The sequence below is a fragment of the Typopeltis vanoorti genome, chromosome 21 (genome assembly GCF_054136105.1).
Source record: "Typopeltis vanoorti isolate ZY-2024b chromosome 21, IOZ_Tvanoo_1.0, whole genome shotgun sequence".
Classification (NCBI taxonomy): Eukaryota; Metazoa; Arthropoda; class Arachnida; order Uropygi; family Thelyphonidae; genus Typopeltis; species Typopeltis vanoorti.
In genome coordinates this window covers 58562026-58584248 of record NC_143569.1, presented here as the reverse complement: position 1 = coordinate 58584248, position 22223 = coordinate 58562026, and the positions used below count along the sequence as shown (strand labels likewise).

The 22223-nt window shown below is 38.8% G+C and overlaps 1 protein-coding gene across 4 annotated transcripts in view; it reads right to left on the bottom strand.

The window, feature by feature from the left end:
• The window catches only part of LOC150094880 (diphthine methyltransferase), a 154600-nt gene that overhangs the window by 21512 nt on the left and 110865 nt on the right, over positions 1-22223 (bottom strand). The gene's annotated exons all lie outside the window — the stretch shown is intronic.

Here is a 22223-nt window from a genome sequence, read left to right as displayed (position 1 = left end):
CCCAGCTTCCATGCATGGCCCCTAGTCCTCCCACCACCAGTCATATTTTCAAAAATATCTTCTGGATCAATCTTATAAAAACCCTTCAGTAATTTGAATGTCTCAATCATATCACCCCTCCTTCGCCTATCGTCCAATTTCTGCAACCCACAAATCTTCAACCTATTCTCATAAGGTTCATTCCACAGACCTGCTATCATCTTGGTCACTCGTCTCTGGACCCTCTCCACTTCCTCCCCATCACGAAGAAACCCTGGTGCCCATAACTGGGCACAGAAGTCCAGATGGGGTCTTATCAAGGCTCGATACAGAGGAACAACAACTTGTTCGTCTCTGCATGTTAAAGTATTTTTCAGAAGCCAAGTGATTTGGTGAGCTGTTTTAGTTACTTTTGCAATGTGCCCCCTAAACTTCAACTCCCTATCCACCAACACTCCCAAATCCCTGGCCTCATCAATCTCCTGGAGTATGATTCCACCAATGCGATATACTGCTGCTATTCTTTTCACCCCAAAGTGCATAACCTTACACTTTGCCACATTAAATTGACATCCATTTTTCCTAGCCCAGTCCTCCAAACTATCCAAATCATCCTGTAAAATTTTGACATCTTGTGCACTCACAATTGCTCTACCCAACTTTGCATCATCAGCAAACAAGTGAACACTTCCTCTCAGATCCTTTCCAATATCATTGATGAACAAATTGAAAAGCAGTGGTCCAAGAACAGAGCCCTGTGGCACTCCACTAGTCACAAGACATCTTTTAGACTCCACTCCTGAATAAACCACTCTTTGATATCTCTCCCTCAACCACCATCTTGGTCATCTTATTTATCATTCAACATATTTATCACACCGAATCTTAAAATCTTTAAAGCTCCTTGAATCAACAACATATTCTAGTAATGCATTCCATTCGTTGACATTTCTCCATGTAAAAAATCTACTCCCCACACCCCCTCTTACATAACTTCCAGAGATGGCCTCTAGTTCTTCCCCTCTCGCCTTCTACTCTTTTTATAATCCCCTCTATTAATATGATAAAATCCTTTCACTAACTGAAATATCTCAATCATATCACCTCTTTTCCTACTATCTGCCAAACTCTGCAATCCACATTTCTTCAACCTTTCTTCAACATTCTTCCACATTTCTTCAACCCATCGCCAGCATTCTGAAGTCGTGATACTGCCTTAGTCACTTGTTTCTGAATGCTGTGCAGTGTTTTTACATCACATTGTAAACCAAGTGACCGAATCTGAGCACAAGAGTCCAAGTGTGGTCTGACTAGTGCTTTATACAGTGGCACAATCACTTCCTTATCCCTACATGTTAGAGTACTTATTTTCATAGCAGCACAATGATGTAGAGCCTTTACAACAATTGAAATATACCCTCTAAACGTCAGTCTACTGTTAACCATCACTCCCAAATCTCATCCACTTCCTGCAGCAAAACATCGTCAATATAGTACAAAGCCTTATATTTCTGCACTCCAAAATGTAATACCTTGCACAATAATATTAAAACTAAAACCTCACTCCTTTGTCCATGTCAAAAGTCTATTCAAATCTTCTTCAAGGGAATTAACATCAGCAGTGCTACTTATAATTCTGCCCAACTTTCAATCATCAGCAAACAGAAGAATCCCAGACAGTCCACATGATATATCATTTACAAACAAGTTAAACAGCAGGGCCTAAGAACAGAACCCAGGTCCATGCCACTGGTTACTCTCCATTTTTTTGACTTTGCTTCATCATACACAACTTGCTGATATTGTTCAGAGAGATAATTCCCGATCCATGTAACCAATATAACATATATTCCCATCGTCTTCAGCTCGTACACCAACTTATCATGTGGTAATCTAATACAGGCTTTTGAAAAGTCCAAGAATATCACTGTATATGATTTTCCCTTATCTAATTATACATTATCATAAAATTCAAGTGAATTACTAAAACCACACCTTCCTTTTACAAATTCATGCTGACCAGCATAAAGAATGCCATGTCCATCAATGCAATCCTATATTCTATTCCTAACCATCATCAAATTCCTGCGATGTACCCTAAGGGGTACATCGCAGGATATGATAGTACTACATGAAAAATTTACATCATTACTAACTTCCTATCTACAATTTTCCTCCAAATAAGTCTGTTACTTGTCAAGACTCTGACATTATCAGAAGTTATATTTCTATCATCTAAGGCACTTTGTACCATATCAATCCACCTATATCTTGGTCTTCCCCTGGGTCGTTTTCCTGCCAACCTGGCAGAGAACACTTGTTTTGCTAATCTTTCCTCTCCCATTCTGTTTAAGTGACGATACCACCTGAGATTAACTCTGCTAATGCATTCCTGGATGTTGACAATGTCAAATTCTTTCCTAATATCCTCGTTTTTAATATGATATTGCCATTGATACCATCTGTTCACCTCTAATCTTTCTCAGGACTCTTATATCTGTGGTCTCTAGTCTTTGGTCAAGTGTTTTACTTCTGACCCAGCTCTCAGATCCATAGGTTAAAACTGGTTTGAACACTGTCTTGTATACTAGTTTTCCAACAAATATACAATTTAGTTTTCCAACTAATTTCTCTCTTATTTTATATGAATTTATTCAATTGACTTCCTACCATACCAGCTTTGTTGATTCTGTTGTCTATTTCCATATTTAATTTGCCATCTTCGCTAAAATCGTGCCTAAGTAGCTGAAATGTTTTACTTGTTCCACAGGTTCTCCGTTCACAAGGCAGTTGACATTTTCAACGATTCTGCCTATTTTCATTTTATTTAGAAGTATAACATCGTCCGCATAAAGCAAAGAGCTGACATTAACATCTCCAATTCTGATATCATGCTTAATACCACTTTCCTTCATAATGTGATCCATATAGATAATGAATAACAGAGGGAATAATGTACATCCTTGTCTATCACCAGATTTAACATTAAACCATCTTCCTGTACCTTCCTTCAATTCTAACTGCAGACTTACAACTCAAATAAAGACTAAGTATTGCTTGATATAATGCCCCATTGACACCATATAACTGTAGCGTATTGAATAGCTTCTCTCTTGGGACCTTGTCATAGGCCTTTCCCAGATTGACAATACTTAAATACAGATCTTTGTTATATTCCCATGATTTCTCAACTATTTGTCGTAAAGTGAAGATCTGATCCTCACAGCCTCTTTTGGCCTGAATCCAGCTTGTTCTTCATCAAGCTTTTCTTCCACATTTCTTCTCAACCGTTTCTCAAGTACACTTGCATAGATCTTTCCAGGAACACTCAGTAGGGAAATACCTCTGAGAAAGATGGATGGCTTGAATTTGAATGGTTAAGGTGTAAGAAGACTTGAGAAAGTGTTGCTGAATGTAGTGGATGTGCAAATTCAGGGAAACTAGATTTGTTAAGGGAGGGAGTAGATATACAGTCCTTATGAAGGCAGTTGAATGTAAGAATGAATATAATATACCAGAGCAAATAAGGACAACAAATCTGAGTGGGATAGTTAATATAAGGCATCAAGGTAGGGTTGGGGGTCTTAAATTCATGTACACTAATACTAGGAGTATTAGGAACAAGAAGGAAGAGTTTTTGGCCATGGTTGGCACTTCCAGACCACAGGTTATAGGTATTAGTGAAAGATGGCTGACTGTAGATGATATAACTAGTGGGATTGAATGTGATAGGTATTGTGTGTTCAGGAATGACAGAGAGAATAAAATGGGGGGAGGAGTATTGTTGATGATAGCTGATGAGCTCCAGCCAAGGAGAATAGAAGTTGAATTGCAGGATAGAGAAAAGAGCACATTTGAGGCCATTTGGTGTGAGATTGTGGCTAGCAGAACTAAATATACAATTGGGTGCTGCTATAGACCAGGTGATGGAAAAGATGGTGGTGACAGTATGCACAAGCAAATAGAAGAAATGGGTGGAAGGAGGGTGATTATTATGGGAGATTTCAACTATGGTCGCATTGATTGGAGTGAGGAGAGGACACACGGAAGGAAGGAACTGGATTTTATGTGGTTATTAAGGGATAACTATCTGCGACAGCATGTAATGGAAAATACTAGGGGTCAGAGAGTGCTTGACCTAGTAATTACATCTGAGGATTTGGCTGTAACAAATATGACCACATTGCCACCAATCGGTGAGAGTGATCATAGGGTCTTAACTTGGGAGGTGGCTAAAGGTGTAGAATTTTCAATTAAGACAGGGTACATGTGGAATTATCGGGCTGGAAAGTATGACAAGCTTAGGAGTTTGATTGGTTCAGTGCCATGGCATGTACAACTGCAAGGACTAGAAGTTGATAGTGCATGGGAGGTAGTTAAGAAGTGCTTGCATGAAGCAATGGCTGACTGTATACCTAGAGTCCGAATAATAAATCAAGTAGGGGTTAAATGGATGAATAACACCATTAAGCTTGAGCTGCAAAAAAAGAAACAACTATGGAGGGAATTTAAGGAGAAGGGTGACCGGCAGGCACATGAACGGTATAAAGCGCAGGCCAGAAGGGTGACGAGTGTGGTAAGAAAAGCAAAAAAGGATTACGAAAGAACATTGACCATGCAGGCTAAAGAGAATCCTAAACAGTTTTTTAGATATGTAGCAAGTAAAAGGAAAAATGTACATGGCAGATTGATTTTAAAGAATGCCGATGGTAGGGAGGTAACTGAATCAGTTGAGATAGTTGAGTTACTGAGTGAGCACTTTGCAAGAGTATATCATCCAGGTGGTGACATTGCAGAAACGAATAAACCAGTAGACTATACGGGAATTGTGGTTAATGAAGTGGAGGTGAGTAGTCGAGTAGTCTATTGCATAACCTCAATGTCAATACATCTGTGGGATTGGATGGTATACCAGCTCGTGTTGTACGAGAAGCAGCTAAAGAATTGTCAGTACCCTTGACCATTTTGCTTAATTTGAGTCTCCGGTCTGGGTTAGTCCCGAGCAGGTGGAAAGAGGGGAAAATAGTTCCACTGCATAAAGGTGGTTCCAAGACTGCTGTTGTAAATTACCGACCGATTAGCATATCAGGAATCATTGTCAAGGTCTTAGAGAAATTAGTCAAGAAAAGAATACAGGATTGGATAGATGAAAATGGGATATTGTATGGGGGACAACATGGTTTTGTGAAGGGTAGATCATGCCTCAGTAACTTGCTCACGTTTTATAACACAGTGACGGCTGAACTGGATAGGGGTAATGGGTTTACAGTGATACTACTGGACCTTGCCAAGGCCTTTGATAGGATACCACATGAAACCCTAATCAGTAAACTGGAGCAGATGGGTATAGATATAGGGTTGGTGAGATGGATAGGAGGGTGGTTGAAGGAGAGATATCAAAGAGTGGTTTATTCAGGAGTGGAGTCTAAAAGACGTCTTGTGACTAGTGGAGTGCCACAGGGCTCTGTTCTTGGACCACTGCTTTTCAATTTGTTCATCAATGATATTGGAAAGGATCTGAGAGGAAGTGTTCACTTGTTTGCTGATGATGCAAAGTTGGGTAGAGCAATTATGAGTGCACAGGATGTCAAAATTTTACAGGATGATTTGGATAGTTTGGAGGACTGGGCTAGGAAAAATGGATGTCAATTTAATGTGGCAAAGTGTAAGGTTATGCACTTTGGGGTGAAAAGAATAGCAGCAGTATATCGCATTGGTGGAACCATACTCCAGGAGATTGATGAGGTCAGGGATTTGGGAGTGTTGGTGGATAGGGAGTTGAAGTTTAGGGGGCACATTGCAAAAGTAACTAAAACAGCTCACCAAATCACTTGGCTTCTGAAAAATACTTTAACATGCAGAGACGAACAAGTTGTTGTTCCTCTGTATCGAGCCTTGATAAGACCCCATCTGGACTTCTGTGCCCAGTTATGGGCACCAGGGTTTCTTCGTGATGGGGAGGAAGTGGAGAGGGTCCAGAGACGAGTGACCAAGATGATAGCAGGTCTGTGGAATGAACCTTATGAGAATAGGTTGAAGATTTGTGGGTTGCAGAAATTGGACGATAAGCGAAGGAGGGGTGATATGATTGAGACATTCAAATTACTGAAGGGTTTTTATAAGATTGATCCAGAAGATATTTTTGAAAATATGACTGGTGGTGGGAGGACTAGGGGCCATGCATGGAAACTGGACAAGAGCGTGGTTGACAAGGGTGTTAGAGCTAGGTTCTTTACTTGGAGAGTGGTAAATGAGTGGAATAAGCTTCCAGAGTCTGTTGTGGGTGCTACGACCGTGAATGAGTTCAAGGCAAGGTATGATAGATACTGTGTGAATGTTGAATAGTTGTTCTTGACATGATGTTAGGGCCTCCCTCGATGAGTCTGTCGACTCCTTGGAGTTTCCCGGAACAATAATAATAATAATAATAATAACTTAACATCACCAGAGTTCAAGATCGGTACTATCAACATAAGAAGCCTAAATGGCAAAGAAATGGAGCTAGCTGAGGAATTGGATAAATACCAGATTGACATAATAGGGGTGACTGAAACAAAAATGACAAAAACAGGTGAGATCTTTCTAAGTGATAAATACAAAATGTTATATTCAGGCAATAAAAATCAGGGGAAAGGAGTAGATGTAGTATTCAGCATTAAATAAATTTGATATTGCCTGCCATTAAATTGAATGGCAGGCAATATCAAATAGAGTGATATGGGCAAATATCAGAATGGGGAACTGATCAATGAGATTTATTTGTACCTATGGTCCCACAGAAGATTCTACTAAGGTAGAGGTGGAGGAATTTTTTGAGGCTTTAGACAAAGCAACTGACACAATGAAAAAAGAAAGGTTGGTCCTTGTTGGAGATCTAATTAGCAGAGCAGGAAATGATTCTCATATATACAGAAATATTTTGGGTATAATTTGGAGAAAAGAGCAAAGCTAATAATAATAGATAATACCTTTTTGGATTTCTGCTCAGGACATGGACTGGTTATTACTAACACCATGATCCAACATAAAAATGTGCACAAATTCACGTGGAAAGAAGAGGCAAGGAATAAAAAAAGTCTCACTGACTATGTTATTGTTTTCTCCCTGGTGCAGGACACTTGAGTATACAGAGGATTTGGAAGTGATCACCATTTAGTTTTGAGCAGGATAAAACTGAATTTCATATTGAAAAGAAGAACACGTAAGAAAATTTTAAAGCGAACAAAAGTTGAGCAGCTCTCAGATATGAACTGTAGACTAAAATACACAAACACTATTCAAGAAAAAATTAAAAGCGTTTGAGAACAGGAACCAAACCTTGGAGATTCAGTGGCATGCCCTGAAGAAAACATTGATTGATTCAGCCAGAGAGGCATGTGGTGAGGATAGCAAGGATAGAAGAATCAGAACTCCATGGTGGACATAGGAAGTTAAGTAGGCAGTGAAGGAAAAGAAGAAAGCATATCAAAAGTTCCTGGCAAATAAGTCAGCTTGTGCTCTTAGAGAATGCAGAAACAAATGTAAGGAAGCTAAACACTGTGTAAAACTAGCTAAACAAAAGTCATGGGAGGACTTTGCAAGAACATAGAAAATAAATATCAAGAATGTGGGAAAATATTCTGGAGGTTGTTGAAGAAGCTTAGAAATGGAGGAACGAGTGCTGTAAAAGGAATTAGAGATGATAAAAGTGACATGAAAAGTGGAGAAAAAGATATTCTTAATGTATTGATTGAGTAATTACCATATTTTTCCATGTATAAGACTTTTCTCTGAAATTTTTGATCAAAAATTGGGGGTCGTCTTATACACGGGTGGGGGTAAGTTGTTGAGAGACTCGTGGTTGCCATGATGAAACTACCGGTACCTTGTCTCCGTCAATCACTAGCCTTTGTTAACTATGTCGATTGAAGTCATTAACAGCTGATTCTGAATAAATCAATCAGAACACTGAAAGCATTCATACATCTGCAACTCGTTGGTGAAGTAAGTTAATGTATTAACAATATTTTGAGCACTAGCCCATAAATATGTCCAAAAATAACAAACGATTGTCATATTCTTCAAAATTCAAGTTAAAAGTCATCAATTACGTAAAATAACATGGAAATAAAGCTTCAGAGAGACAGTTTAGACCTCCTCCCACTGAGTGTATGATTAGACAGTGGAGATGTTTAAAATATTGATTTCTTAATTTTGGGTTCGAAAAAGTAGGGTTCATCCTTTATACATGGAAAAATACGGTACTCAAAAAATTGCTAAATGAAACAAGCAGTGACAGCAGAATGATAAAAAACACTCAACAGACATGTAATCAGGGATACATATCTGTAATTGAAGTAGAAAAAGTCATCAAAAGCCTGAAATGAGGAAAGGCAGGAGGAGTAGATGATATCCTAGCATGGCAGGTGATTTGAGTGGTGTTAGGGAAAAGTGTTTTTTAAACGGTGTATAGTGTGAATTCTTTTGTGAATTGTGCTGCATTTTTTTTCTCAGTAACACAAGTGTTATTTCATGGTTCTGCTTTTGGAGTTTCGTTGGGTTACCGAGAAGCCCAGGTCACAGTCGGCAGCATTGAGGTGGAAGAGAAGATAAGTTTTCGCTTTCTAGTATAGTTGATTATAGCATTATGTTTATATATATATGTTTACATTTAGTTTATTTATTTATATATATATATCTGTGATACAGTGTTCATATATATTTTTTGGCGATTAGTTTAGTAGTTACGTACTTGGCAGTAAGGAATGATGGCGGAAGCAATTGCAATCATAAATGGTGTGTCACTGAGTTCTCCGCCATTTAAGAGCTCTATTATTGGAATATAATAAAGGACTTTGTGGCATGCAGTGACTGCGGCATGTATGCTTCTTGGGAGTTGGACATGTGGCGGGTGAGAGAAGGGGGAGTGCATATATGCGCAAAATGCAGACGGAGGGAGGAAATTAATGAATTGGACATATCGATAACTGACCTAGTTGCTTCAGGGACAGGGAAATGAATGTCGGGAGACGAGTAATGTGATAGGAGAGAATGACGAGTGAAGTATAAATGAGAAAATAAGAGTCGGGAGTCTGGAAGGCTTGAATGATTGTGAAGTTTACGGAGATGGTTTTTGTTGGGTAAAAGAATGGCTAGTAAGAGTGACTAACTTGCAGAAAGGGATAGAAGACCTGAAAGAGGAGGTGGAATATTTTGTGAACAAGGTGAAAAGTATGAAAGATGAGATTAGGAGAATGGAAGAAATGTATGTAAGGCGAATCAGAGTAAGAGTGAGAGAAAGTTTTGGGAATGATAAAAGAGGAGAGAGGTATGGGAATGATAGAAGACAGGGAATGAGAGAGAGTTGTGTAAACGATAGAAGAGGAGAGAATAGGATAAGTGGAAGAAAGGGAATGAGAGAAAGGTATGGGAATGATAGAAGAGGAGAGAATGGGAACAGTAGAAGAGAGGGAATGAGAGAGAGTTATGAGAATGATGAAGAGGAGAGAATAGGATAAGTGGAAGAGAGGGAATGAGAGAGAGTTATGGGAATGATAGAAGAGGAGAGACTGGTAAGAGGTGTAATGTACAGTGATTCAATGATCCGTGGTGTGCAAGATAGGATGGGTGAGGAGTATTTGCCTGGAGGAACAATAGAAAGTGTGGCTATGGCAATTAAGAGGGATGAAAGGGTGGATGAGATGATTGTGATGGTAGGAACAAATGACTTGAGAGGTAATGTAAATGGGACAGAAAGAGATATGAGATTCTTGCTTGAGGTAGTACAAAAGAAGATGCAGAGAGGAAAGATAGTGTGTGTGTGTTGCCTAGGTATGACTGTGATGAGCTGAGCAGAACAGCAGTCATATTGAATAACATAATAGCTAGAATGTGTCAAAAGAGAGGATTGGAATATGTGGATGCTTGGACAGCATTTGTGGACAGAGAGGAAATGTATGCGAGAGACCACTTGCATTTGAATGAGGAAGGACGCAAGCATCTGGAGAGATTGCTGTTCTGAACGAGTCAGTGTGTCAATGCAGGGAAACTAGAATGCCCAAGGTGGATGGTAGCAGGGGTGGCCTTTTGTGGGAAAGGGTACTTGGGAGAAGGGGGACAACATCAGGTGGCACTGAGCCCAGTGGAGTCTAGAGGGGATAATGGCGGATATAGAAATAGTGGCATTTTTATGCTTTTTACTAATGCAAGGAGTATCCGGAATAAAGGACAGGAATTGGTGGTGCTGGTAGCATCAGTCTGGCCAAAGATTATTGGGATCACTGAGACGTGGTTGACAGAAGAGGATATAATAACAGGAATAGAAGTAGCAGGGTACAGTTATTTTCTGCAGGATAGAAAGGGAAAGCATGGTGGTGGAGTACTGCTTATGATAAGTGACGACTTATGTCCTCTACAAGTGGAGGCTTTGGAAGGCAGTGACACTAATGATTTTGAAAGCATATGGTGTGAGGTAGAGATAGGCAAGATGGGATATTTAGTGGGGTGTTGCTACAAACCAAGGAGCACAGAGGGGTGGGTACCAGGAGATATTTAGCAGTATAAATTGGGGAGAGGAAAATGCATGTAGCAATAAGGGAATGGAATTTCTAGAATTCTTGAGGAACAAATATCTTAGGCAACTTATAATAGAAAGAACAAGAGGTTCAAGAGTTTTGGATTTGGTCATAGCATCAGAAGAGCTGATTAATAAGTGAGATGACATCTCTCCCACCAGTTGGAGAGAGAGAGTGACCATGTGGTTTTGACTTGGAAGATGAATAGACATGCAGGAGTATCAAAGAGATGGGAATATATGTGGAATTATAAGGCAGGTGATTACAATAGTCTTAGACAAGATGAATAGACATGCAGGAGTATCAAAGAGACGGGAATATATGTGGAATTATAAAGCAGGTGATTACAATAGTCTCAGATATCAACTTGAGGAAGTTTAATGGAGGGAGGAATTGGAACGCCGGGATATCATTAGTGCTTGGGAAATTGTGAAAGAATGTTTGTTAGTAGCAATAGTAAGCTGTATTCCACAAATGAAGAAGAGGACACAATTTTTTGTAAAGTGGATGACAAACAATATTAAACAGGAGCTGCATGTGAAAAAGAGACTATGGAAGAGATATAAGGAGACAGGTGAAGAGCAGATGCATGAAGAATATAAGACACAGGCCAGGAGAGTGACTAGTATGGTAAGGAAGGCGAAACTGGATATGAGAAGAGATTGGCCCTAAGATCCAAAGAAAATCCTAGGGAATTTTTTAGCTATGTGGCCAGTAAGTGGAGAAATGATTGTTGAAGAATGACATTGTGGGATAAAAATGGGAATAGAGTGACTGATGCAGAGGACAAAGTGGAATTGTTCGGTGAACCCTTTATTGGTGTATTTCATCCTGGAGGAGTAAATTTTAATACTAGAGGGATAGGGCAGGTTCGAGGTTTAGAGGTGCAGGAGGAGAATGTGTTCCAAATACTGAGTACTCTGGATGTCAGTTTTATTTATTTATTTATTCATATGGAGTTCCCTCCCTTTTCTCCCCCGTCCCTATTGGGGCAAGTTGAGCCCCGTCATGGGGGGGGGGGTTAAGTATTTATGGCTGTAGATCCATGTGTGTTCACAGGATGAAAAACTCCAGATAAACTGAGGGAAAAAACCTGCTGTCCACACCCAAGACCGGCTAACTTGGCTATGGTTGAGGAAGATCCTTAAGCTTCTCACGTCGTCGACAGGAATCGAACCTGGGACGCTCCTTCCCCAGGCATGTGGTTGCAAAGCGCAAAGCCACTAGGCTAACTGCGCAGACTGGATGTCAGTAAAGCTGTGGGACTGTAAAATTTATTGGTTGTGCACCATTGTAATATCTTCTGCTGTCTTTAATGCATTATTTTATTATCTTTACTATTCTATGCATTTTTTCTATATATTTTCCTTTCTTACTCTGCCTATATTAGTAATATATTTTTATCTTTATTCTAATTAGCTGTGCATGCTTTCTCTCTCTGAATCTTTCTTGCTTATATTATTACGTACTATGTTTATCTACCCTTCACACTACGAGTCTTATGCCTAAGATACTAGAAAATTTATTTAATTTAGACTGCACCACTAATATCATTTAATTAGCATAAAACTCAATAATATGGCCAGGAGATTTCTCTCTCTAACACATATTTCTTCAATAAAACTTTACGCAAACAGTCGTGGTCTATTCTTTTACTTAACTTTACGCTTCAGCTATCTCACTTAGTTTCCCACTCTTAAGTCTGATTTATCTAGGAACAGTGCAGTTGTAAAAATAAACAATCGGGCAGCACTCCTTTAACTCTTAAGTCTGATTTATCTAGGAACAGTGCAGTTGTAAAAATAAACAATCGGGCAGCACTCCTTTAACAAAAAAAAAAAAAAAATCAAAACACATTTTATTTATTACTATGAAATATACATGAATTAAACAATAGGGAGATTGCTTTCTCTATCCATCTATAACAATTCTTTAGCACAAATTAGAAACCTTTTTACTTCAACATTAATTAATCTCTTTAACTCCAAAACCTATTAACTCTCTGCTTACAAATTTAACTTATTAAACTCCTAGTTTACTTGCAAAGAGGTTAGTTATTTTTACAAATTTGATATCAATTTTCAACATGCCAATTGACTCTCTTAAGGACACTTCTTATCACTATTAAGCAAAAATCTTAAACATCCTTCTATAACAACTATAAGAGGGAATATACAAAAGTGTGTAACTTACAAAGGCTCTGTATTGCACATTCAGTCAAAAGTCTTTCACTAAAGGTTCTATGGCAATTCTTTCATCTCAGATCTCGAGCTTCCTTCAGGAAATTTGACTTCAGTAGTATCTCATCGGAAAAATAGCAAGCTGTAAACAGCAACCTGTGGCACTCATACGGCTCCGGCAAAATGTTGTTCTCCCATGGTGAAAAGAAAAACTTCCGAGCGAAGCCGCTTTGGATAATTTACATCGCCTTTTCTCCTCTGCTTTGGCTCACCGAAAATGCCTGGACAACTGCCGTCTCAAATAGCTTGAACTCCCGCCTCTAAGAAACCGTAATTGCCGCCAACTGTCTCCTTTGACTCTCGAATGGGATCCCTCTCTCTTCTCGGCGACTGGAAGCTCTTCCAATAACTGAAACTGCTGCCAACTCTCTGCTTTGGGAATTTACATCGGTTTTTCTCCTCTGGCTTGGGATCACCGAAATTTCTGGACGACTGGAAGCTTTCTGGCAACTGGAAGTGGGGTGCTCTGTCTGCAGCCTCTGGAAACCCTCTCTCTGGCCTAGAAGTCATCTCTCTCTAGCAACTTCTCGAACCGGGAAGCTCTCTATGCTTGGCTCTGTCCCTTTTTATTATGCCTTCTCTGAGAAACCTTGCACGAAGTTTGTAACTCCCAAAGAACTCGGCATGACTCTTTCATCTTCTTTCAAGTTCGGCCTGCTTTCTGTTCTCCTCCGCTTTCTTTTGATTGTAAGTTGCCAGCCATCGGAAAGTTGTTTGAACCTTTCTGACTGACTTCGGAAGTGTTTACGTGCAGAGCTTGTAAGCCTTTCATATACACACAAAATTTTTTCAACAACCTTTCTTATGCCACCATATAGATCTATTACATACAGCTCCAGAGGCAAACATTACCTTTGTTTTTAATACTCTAAAATATTCTTATTAAAGGAGTATATAAAGTTAATTTCTAAAGAGTTATTTACAAAAATATCTAGTACAAAATATACAGAGACAAACAAGTTATTTTTACAACATTCTCATGGGACTTGACCTCTGTAAAAAATCGATGTAAAGCGCTTTGGTATTTTTAAGCTACATCGAGATTTTACAACTGGATGGTATATCACCACAAGTTTTGAGAGAATGTGCTAAGGAACTGACAGCTCCTTTGACCTGGCTTTTCAATGAAAGTCCGGCTACAGGAAAGGTGCCCAGGGAATGGAAGGAAGGTAAGATAGTGCCATTGTATAAGGGCAGTAGCAGACTGCATGTGTCTAATTATAGGCCAGTTTGTGTGTCATCAGTAGTTGTCAAGATCTTGGAGAAATTAGTTAGGGACTGTATACAACATTGGGCAGATGAGGGTAATGTTATCTGTGAGAGTCAACATGGATTTGTGAAGGGGATTTGTCTCTTGTTTTAGTAATATGCTAGCCTTTTATAATAAAGTTACAAGAGAAGTAGATGAGGGAAAGGCACATATTGCCATTTTATTGGATTTAGCAAAGGCATTTGACAGGGTGCCACATGATAAGCTGATATTTAAGTTGCAGCACATGGGTTTGGATGTTAGGTTGGTCAACTGGATTCAGGATTGGCTGTCCAATAGGTATCAGAGAGTTGTGTATGGTGGGGCAGTTTCCAGGAGACAAAGGGTTACAAGTGGGTCCCACAGGGCTAAGTACTGGGACCTATATTGTTTAACCTTTATATCAATGACACTGTCAGTGGATTGCAGGGGGATGTTCAGTTGTTTGCAGGTGATGTGAAGCTGGGAAGGATTATTAATAACAGTGCACATGTGGTAGTCATGCAAGAGGATTTGAATAAGCTAGACAGATGGGCAAATGAATGGAGGTTTCAGTTTAATCCAGCAAAATGTAAGGTCTTGAGGTTTGGGACACATTGATGGGACGCTGCATACTCTATTGAAGGAGATATACTGGAGGAAATAGGGGAGACAAGAGATCTGGGGTTGATGATTGATAGAAACCTGAAATTCAAGGGATATATTGCAAAGGTGGTGAAGGTAACACAGAGGATTGCTGCAATAATGAGAAGGACACTGACCTGCAGAGATAAAACAATTATCATTCCGTTGTATAAGACTCTGATCAGACCACACTTAGACTATTGTTCTAAGATTGGATCTGCAGAATTGGAAGGGGGATAAATTAACTGTGGAAAGGGTACAGAGTCGGATAACAAATACAGTTTCAGGACTGTACAATGTTAGTTATAAGAATCGGCTGAGGGAATGTGGACTGCAGAGTTTGGTGGATAGAAGGAGAGGTGATATGATTGAGACTTTTAAACTGTTGAGAGGTGGTTACAGGTTTGACACTGGGGAGTTCTTTTGCTTGGTTGAAGAGCGGGAAGGAGTGATGACAAGGGGCCATCCCTGGAAATTACAAAGGGAAACTGAGAGCAAGAGCTAGAGGAGTGGTTTCTTTACATGGGTGGTTGAACCATGGAATGCATTGCTTGATGGAGTGGTGAGAGCGAGAATGGTCAATGAGTTTAAGGAGTGGTATGATAGATTTTGTGTTTCCAGGAGGGACCTCCCGCGATGAGTCTTTTGACTCCTTGGAGGCCTAAATAATAATAATATTCTACTAGAAATGCTCAAGTATTGAGGTATAAAAACTCTTGCAGTGGCTGCACTGCATAGTTCATAAGGTCTGGACAGAGGGACAAATTCCAGATGATTGGAGTACCGCTCACATAGTACTCATATACAAAAAGGGAAATAAAACTGATTGTGAGAATTACAGAGGTATTTCGCTACTGAGTGTTACTGATAAGATTTATGAAAGTATACTTGAACAACAGTTGTGAAGGATTGTGGAAGGGAAGCTTGGTGAAGAACAAGCTGGATTCAGGTTAAACAGAGGCTGTCTAGATCAGATTTTCACTTTACGACAAATAGTTGAGCAATCATTGGAATATAAGAAAGATTTGTATTAAGTTTTGTAGACCTGTGTTGGATCCTACTTCTTCTCAATCTACACTTTGGATCCGACATGATTACAATTACGATGTTCTTAACTAACTGATAAGTTGTTAGTTGATTTCTAATTCAAATATAAAGAAAATTTATATTTAAAGACTGTGCCACTTTATATCTGAATTAGTTCAAGAATTGAAGATAAACCAACTTTCAACTACCCTTCCTTTATATGTTGTTATTATATATACTGGCCGAGAATATTTAACTTACTTAATTTACACTCTTTGGTTTGAATATTTTATGAATGGTGCAGTAAAAGAGATTCAGGCAAAATACAACTTTTGATTAACAAAAACAAACATTTAATTTTAAAATCACAAATTTTACACTTAACTTCAAATCAGTAATTAAGATATTACAAACATTCTAGCTTCTCTGATAAGTTCAATCAGACTCAGACAAAGGTAAATCTGTTATCTCTATATACAGTCTTCTCATAGTTCCTTAAGTTCCAAAATACAATAAAAATTGCAGTAACACCTCTTCACAAACAAACACCTTTAATTTTACACTTCAGCTAATTCTCCGCAATAATTACTGATAGTATAGGGAAATTCTAGGATGAAACTCACACACTTCTCTGTATAGGAATATTAATGGTTGGAATAATCTTACCGATAATCTTCTTTCTTCATCTACTTATACGTAAACACTTTTTATAACTGTAAACACTTAAACATTATACGGCACTCATTAAATAAATCTTCTAAGCAATAACTGAATTAATCATCGGTCACTATACACATAAACAAACGCTTTTGCATGAAGTACTACTGATCACTCATGAATTAAGGCAACACACAATAATTCTTAACTTGAGGTTTTATATGCACAGTTGTCCATTCCTCCTGCATTCAAATAATTCTTTAGGCACTATAATTCTAAACACAGCTAACGGTAAACTTCAACTTTACAGCCTCTACTATTCTCTAGTAACTTCGTGCTTTGCTTCAAGGTTCGATATGACCTTGAAAGGTCGGCGCTGAAATTAAATCCCAACTCAAGTATCGCTAGTCTATTTAATAGTCTCTCAGCTGTTTTTTGTAGCTATAATTATTATTCTACAACTTATTAGCTAACTGCTTCTCGACTAGTAGACTTAAATTAGCTGCTTGAGTGACTTGCCGACTCTCTAATATTGCACTCTGATTGCCGAATGCCCAATGCTCTGATTCCAACCCAATGCCAATCCTCTCTCTCTCTGTTTCCTCTCTATCTTTATTTTCAGCGTTCCTCCTTTATATATGCGTTCTTCCCACCTAAATTGTTCTCATGATCTCTTTGACTAAAACTCTTTTAGTCAAAAAGATCATGAGATCAACATTCTCCTCACATGGTGTTCCAAACTCGCGCTCGCTTACTTACGTCTCCATGACAACAAAACAAAACATAATAAAATTGAGCTATTGCATAATGTTAAACTTCTACAAATAGGAATAAATAGAGAATATTAACATTTCAATTAATGCGCAGTTAAATTATCAAATACAAGTTCTTATAATATTAACATAGCAATAATTAAAATAGCTTAATAATATTTAATACAGTCTTTTCATTATAAATACATATATCTTTGATTAAATAATTAAATATTAGACAATTTTAAGGTAGTTATATGAATATTAAATTATAAAATAAGTTATTTACATTAAATAATGTTTACAAGTCTAGCCTTTGTGATGGAAGATCGTGTTGGATTCTGAACCAAATAATAATTACTCTAATCTCTACATAATCAGAATCCAACACCTGCAAAAGGCATATGACAAGGTGCCAAAAGGAAATCTATTCAATTATATATTTGGTTTAATCCTTTATCCAAGTGTAAGCAAACTTTGTTTGCATCTGAAGTATTTTCAGGACTGGGGCAACTTGTTGCGAAGGTGGTATAAGATCTCATCACTTGCCTTAGTATCCCATAATGCAAAACACATCTCCTTGCAGACATGTATAATGCTATGCATTAAGGGCCACTACCCAGACCGGTTTTGTGCTTTATTGAGGTCTCATCAGTGGGAGCACCCAGAGGTGGTGATACTAAGGTGGAAGTACCAGATAACCCAAACCACTCCCCAAACACCCTAGATCTCTTCCTCACCAATCACCCCTTCAAATACACAGTGAAAGTAGTGAGCCCCACTTGGCAATTCTGACCACAACCTAGTGCTCATCTCCTCCTCCATGAAACAACAATTACACAGACACTTCCATACAAGAGTAGTTTTGCACTATAACAGTGCTAAGTGGGCCAGCCTCCGCAACTTCTATGTCGCATTTCCATGGTTGGACTATTGCTGCCGGCCTTCCAGCCCAAACATATGCACTGATCTTATTGCCAAAGTAATCCTCACTGGCATGAATACATACATTCCACACAGCACTCTGAACTGCCATTCCCTAACGAAACCCCTGGTTCTCCAAAAGATGTACCAAGGCTATAGAGATGAAACACCAGACATAGCACAACTGGCTGAAATCAAGAACCTCACCTCCTTCAAAGCTTACACCGAATGCCGTAATAGATGCAAAAAAACAATCAAACGCTTCCAAAACAGAGTTCGAAAGATCAAAAAGCAGGAAACTAGTAGCCTGTCCAAACAGTAGCTGAGCCTTTTGGTCTCTCGCCAAAGCAATTGGCCGTAACTTCTGTCCAACACTATTCCCACCCGTATCATACCCAGATGGCTCTACTGCATCATCACCCACAGAAAAAGCCAATCTTCTGGCTTCATACTTTGTTTCAAATGCATGCATAACTGATGATGGTAAATGTTCCCCAACCATTCCAGACACTCAACATACAATGCCCCCTATATCCCCTTCCCCGGATGAGATCAGAAAAATACTGTTTAAATTAGACAAAAAAAAAAAGTCTTCTGGCCCTGATGGTATTCCCCCAATTGTTCTGAAAGTTTGTGCTCCAGAACTGACCCCTATCCTATGTCACCTATATATATATATACTCTCTTACTCCACTGGAAACTATCCCACAAACTGGAAATTGGCCTACATTCAGCCCATTCCCAAGAAGGGTGACAAGTCACTGCCATCCAATTACTGCCCTATCTTGCTTGCCTCAGTCCTGTCAAAAGTAATGGAAAAAATCATCAATTCCCAACTCCTACACTATCTTGAAGACACTCACCAAATAAATGACCGTCAGTATGGATTCCGCCACTGCCAATCAACAGGAGATCTACTCACATATGCCACCCATCTCTGAACAATGTTATGTAGAGGTTTGGTGAATCTCAAGTGGTTGCACTAGATATCTCCAAAGCCTTTGACTGGGTCTGGCACAAAGGCCTACTAGGCAAACTACCATCATTCGGTCAGACCAAATGATGGTAGTTTGCTTCCAGCATACTACAGGACTTCTGTAGTATGCCAGACTGTATGCCAACTACAGGACTTCTGTAGTTGGACTGACAGCTTTCTGACTAAATGCACACTGTGTGTGATGGTGGATGGCTCCCTATCCTCTCACCATTCAATTAAAGCTGGGATTCCACAAGGTTCTGTCCTCTCATCAATCCTCTTATTGCTATATATCAATGACCTACTGCAATCGACCTCCAACCCAATACACAGTTTTGCAGACGACAGCACACTACACTCCTCGCTTGCATTTGATAAGTCTTACCCTACACAATTCACCTCAACCTACAGAACATCAACCACCACCACCCTCAACTCTGATCTCCACGCCATCCTACAATGGGGTTCGAATAACCTCATAAATTTCAATGCCAATAAAATCCAGTTCTGTACTATTTCCCATAAAAAAGAACCATTTTTTCCCAGTATCCTCTTTGACAATACCCAAATTTCCAGACAGTTTGAGATCTCGCTTCTTGGAATCACCCTCACATCAAACCTCTCCTGGCAATAAACATATCACAACTACTGCATCCTCAGCCTCAAAAAAACTAGGATTTTTCTTTCGCTCAAGACGTTACTTCACCCCCGAACAGCTATTAACATTATACAAATCACAAATCCGCCCAGCTATTGAAATACTGTTCCCACATATGGGGTGGGGCCCCTAAAAGCAAAATGCTTGACTCAATACAGAGGAGAGCAATTAGACTTATCAATGATCCATCCTTTACCAAGTCTCTCCCCCCACTTTCACTTTCACACAGACGTATGGTCTCTGCAGTATGTATATTCTACAAATATTTCCATGAGAAATGCTCATCTGAAATAACATCAATAATTTCTCCGCTCAGTACTAAGCTCATTGGAACATGTGCAGCTGCTGCACAACATCCCTACACAGTACACCTAGAAACAGAACAAGTTCCTTTTCCTCTTCCTTCATCCCTGCACTGTGGAACAGTCTCCCGCCTGCTGTGTTTCCCAAGGAATACAATTTAAAGTCATTCAAATCGAATGTAAACAAATTCCTCCTTTCCCAACCCACTACCCATATACAGTACTATAGGTTGACCAACCGACCTCCTGTGTATGGGCTCAACATTAAAAAAATGGAGAAGTCATATTTTCATATGCCAGTTGCCAAAAGGTGTCACACCTTATTAATAAAAATTCTCTACATTAGAGAATTATTTAGAGAAGGATTAGAAAATTCTCCTTTGCCACGAGTTGCCCTAGTCCTGAAAATACTTCAGGCGCAACCTTTGTTTGCTTACACTTGGATAAAGGACTAAACCAAATATATAACTGGTAGCATAGCCAAGTGAAAAAACTTCCATCAAGAAATCTATTCAAAATGCTACATTTATATGCAGGCAGGTGACCAGTGGTGTGCCTCAGGGCTCTGTGCTTGGGCCAATGTTGTTTAATTTGTATATAAATGATATAGGAAATGGCTTAAAGGGAGATATTCAGTTGTTTGCTGATGATGCAAAGTTGTGTAGTGCAATAAAAAATCAAGCTGATGTTGAAAGTTTGCAGGAGGATTTAAATAAGCTGGTAAAATGGGCAAAAGAAAATGGATGTCAGTTCAATGTGGAAAAGTGTAAAGTCTTGCATTTTGGGATTAAAAGATTACCAGCTGTGTACTACATAGATGGAAAGGTACTCCAAGAGATTGATGAGGCTAGGGACTTAGGGGTATTGGTAGATAAGGAGATGAAGTTCAGAGGACACATTGCTAAGGTGTCCAAGATTGCACATAGGATTACTTGGTTGTTGAGGAACACACTGACATCCAGAGATAAAGAGGTTATTATTCCCTTTTATAAAGCATTGATACTTCCACATTTGGATTACTGTGCTCAGGTCTGGTCACCTGGATTCCTTGGAGATGAGGAGGCTGTGGAGAGGGTTCAGAGAAGAGTGACCAAGTTGGTGAGTGATATAAAAAATGCTCCCTACATTGAAAGATTGAGAGCTTGTGGATTGCAGAGATTGGTTGATAGGCGAAGAAGAGGGGATATGATAGAAACATTCAAATTACTAAAAGGTTTTTATAGGACTGATGCAGGGGAAATGTTTCAGCTGTGTGATAGTGATGGAAGAACAAGAGGTCATCTCTGGAAATTAAAGAAGAGTGTGGTTAACAAAGGTGTCAGAACAAGGTTTTTTGCCTGGAGGGTGGTGAATGAGTGGAATTCATTGCCTGACTTTGTTGTGAGCTCTTCATCTGTAAATGAATTCAAGAAGAGATATGACAGATATTGTTTTGCTAGTTTGGGTCTCCCGCGATGAGTCTACTGACTCCATGGAGATACCCGTAATAATAATAATAATAATAATAATAATAATAATAATAATAATATGGTGTCAATGGGTCATTATATCAAGCTATATTTAGTCTTTATAACATCAATGCAATACTGTTATAAATGGAGATATTTGGAAGAATATGAACATATCAATTAGGCCAGGTGCGAACAACAGGTGTGAGCAACATGATAAGATAAAGTTTAATGAAAATAAACTATCCCGCAGACCACAGATTGGGAAACATTGATCTATATGGATCACATTATGAAGGAAGGGTGGTATTAAACCTAATATCAAAATTGGAGATGTTAATCTCAGCTCTTTATTCAGATGATGTTATACTCCTAAATAAATCCAGTACAAGTCTGCAATATTCCCTGACTAAATTGAATAATTGTTGTAATAAGTTTGGCATGAAAATCGGCAATAGCAAGAAAAGACAATGAAAATAGGCAGAAACAATGAAAATATCAACTGCATCATGAATGGAGAACCTATAATATAACTAAAACATTTCAGCTATTTGGACACAATTTTAAGTGAAGATGGTAAATTAAATATGGAAATAGACAACAAAATAAACAAAGTTGGTATAGTAGGAAGAACTTGAATAAATTTATATGGCATAAGAGAGAAATTAGTCGAAACACAAAATTAGCTGTATACAAGACTGTGTTCAAACTAATTTTAACTTATGGATCTGAAAGCTGGGTTAGAAATAAAACTCTTGATCAAAGACTAGAGACCTCAGATATGAGAGTCCTGAGAAAGATTAGGGGCATGAATAGATGGCATTAATGGCAATAT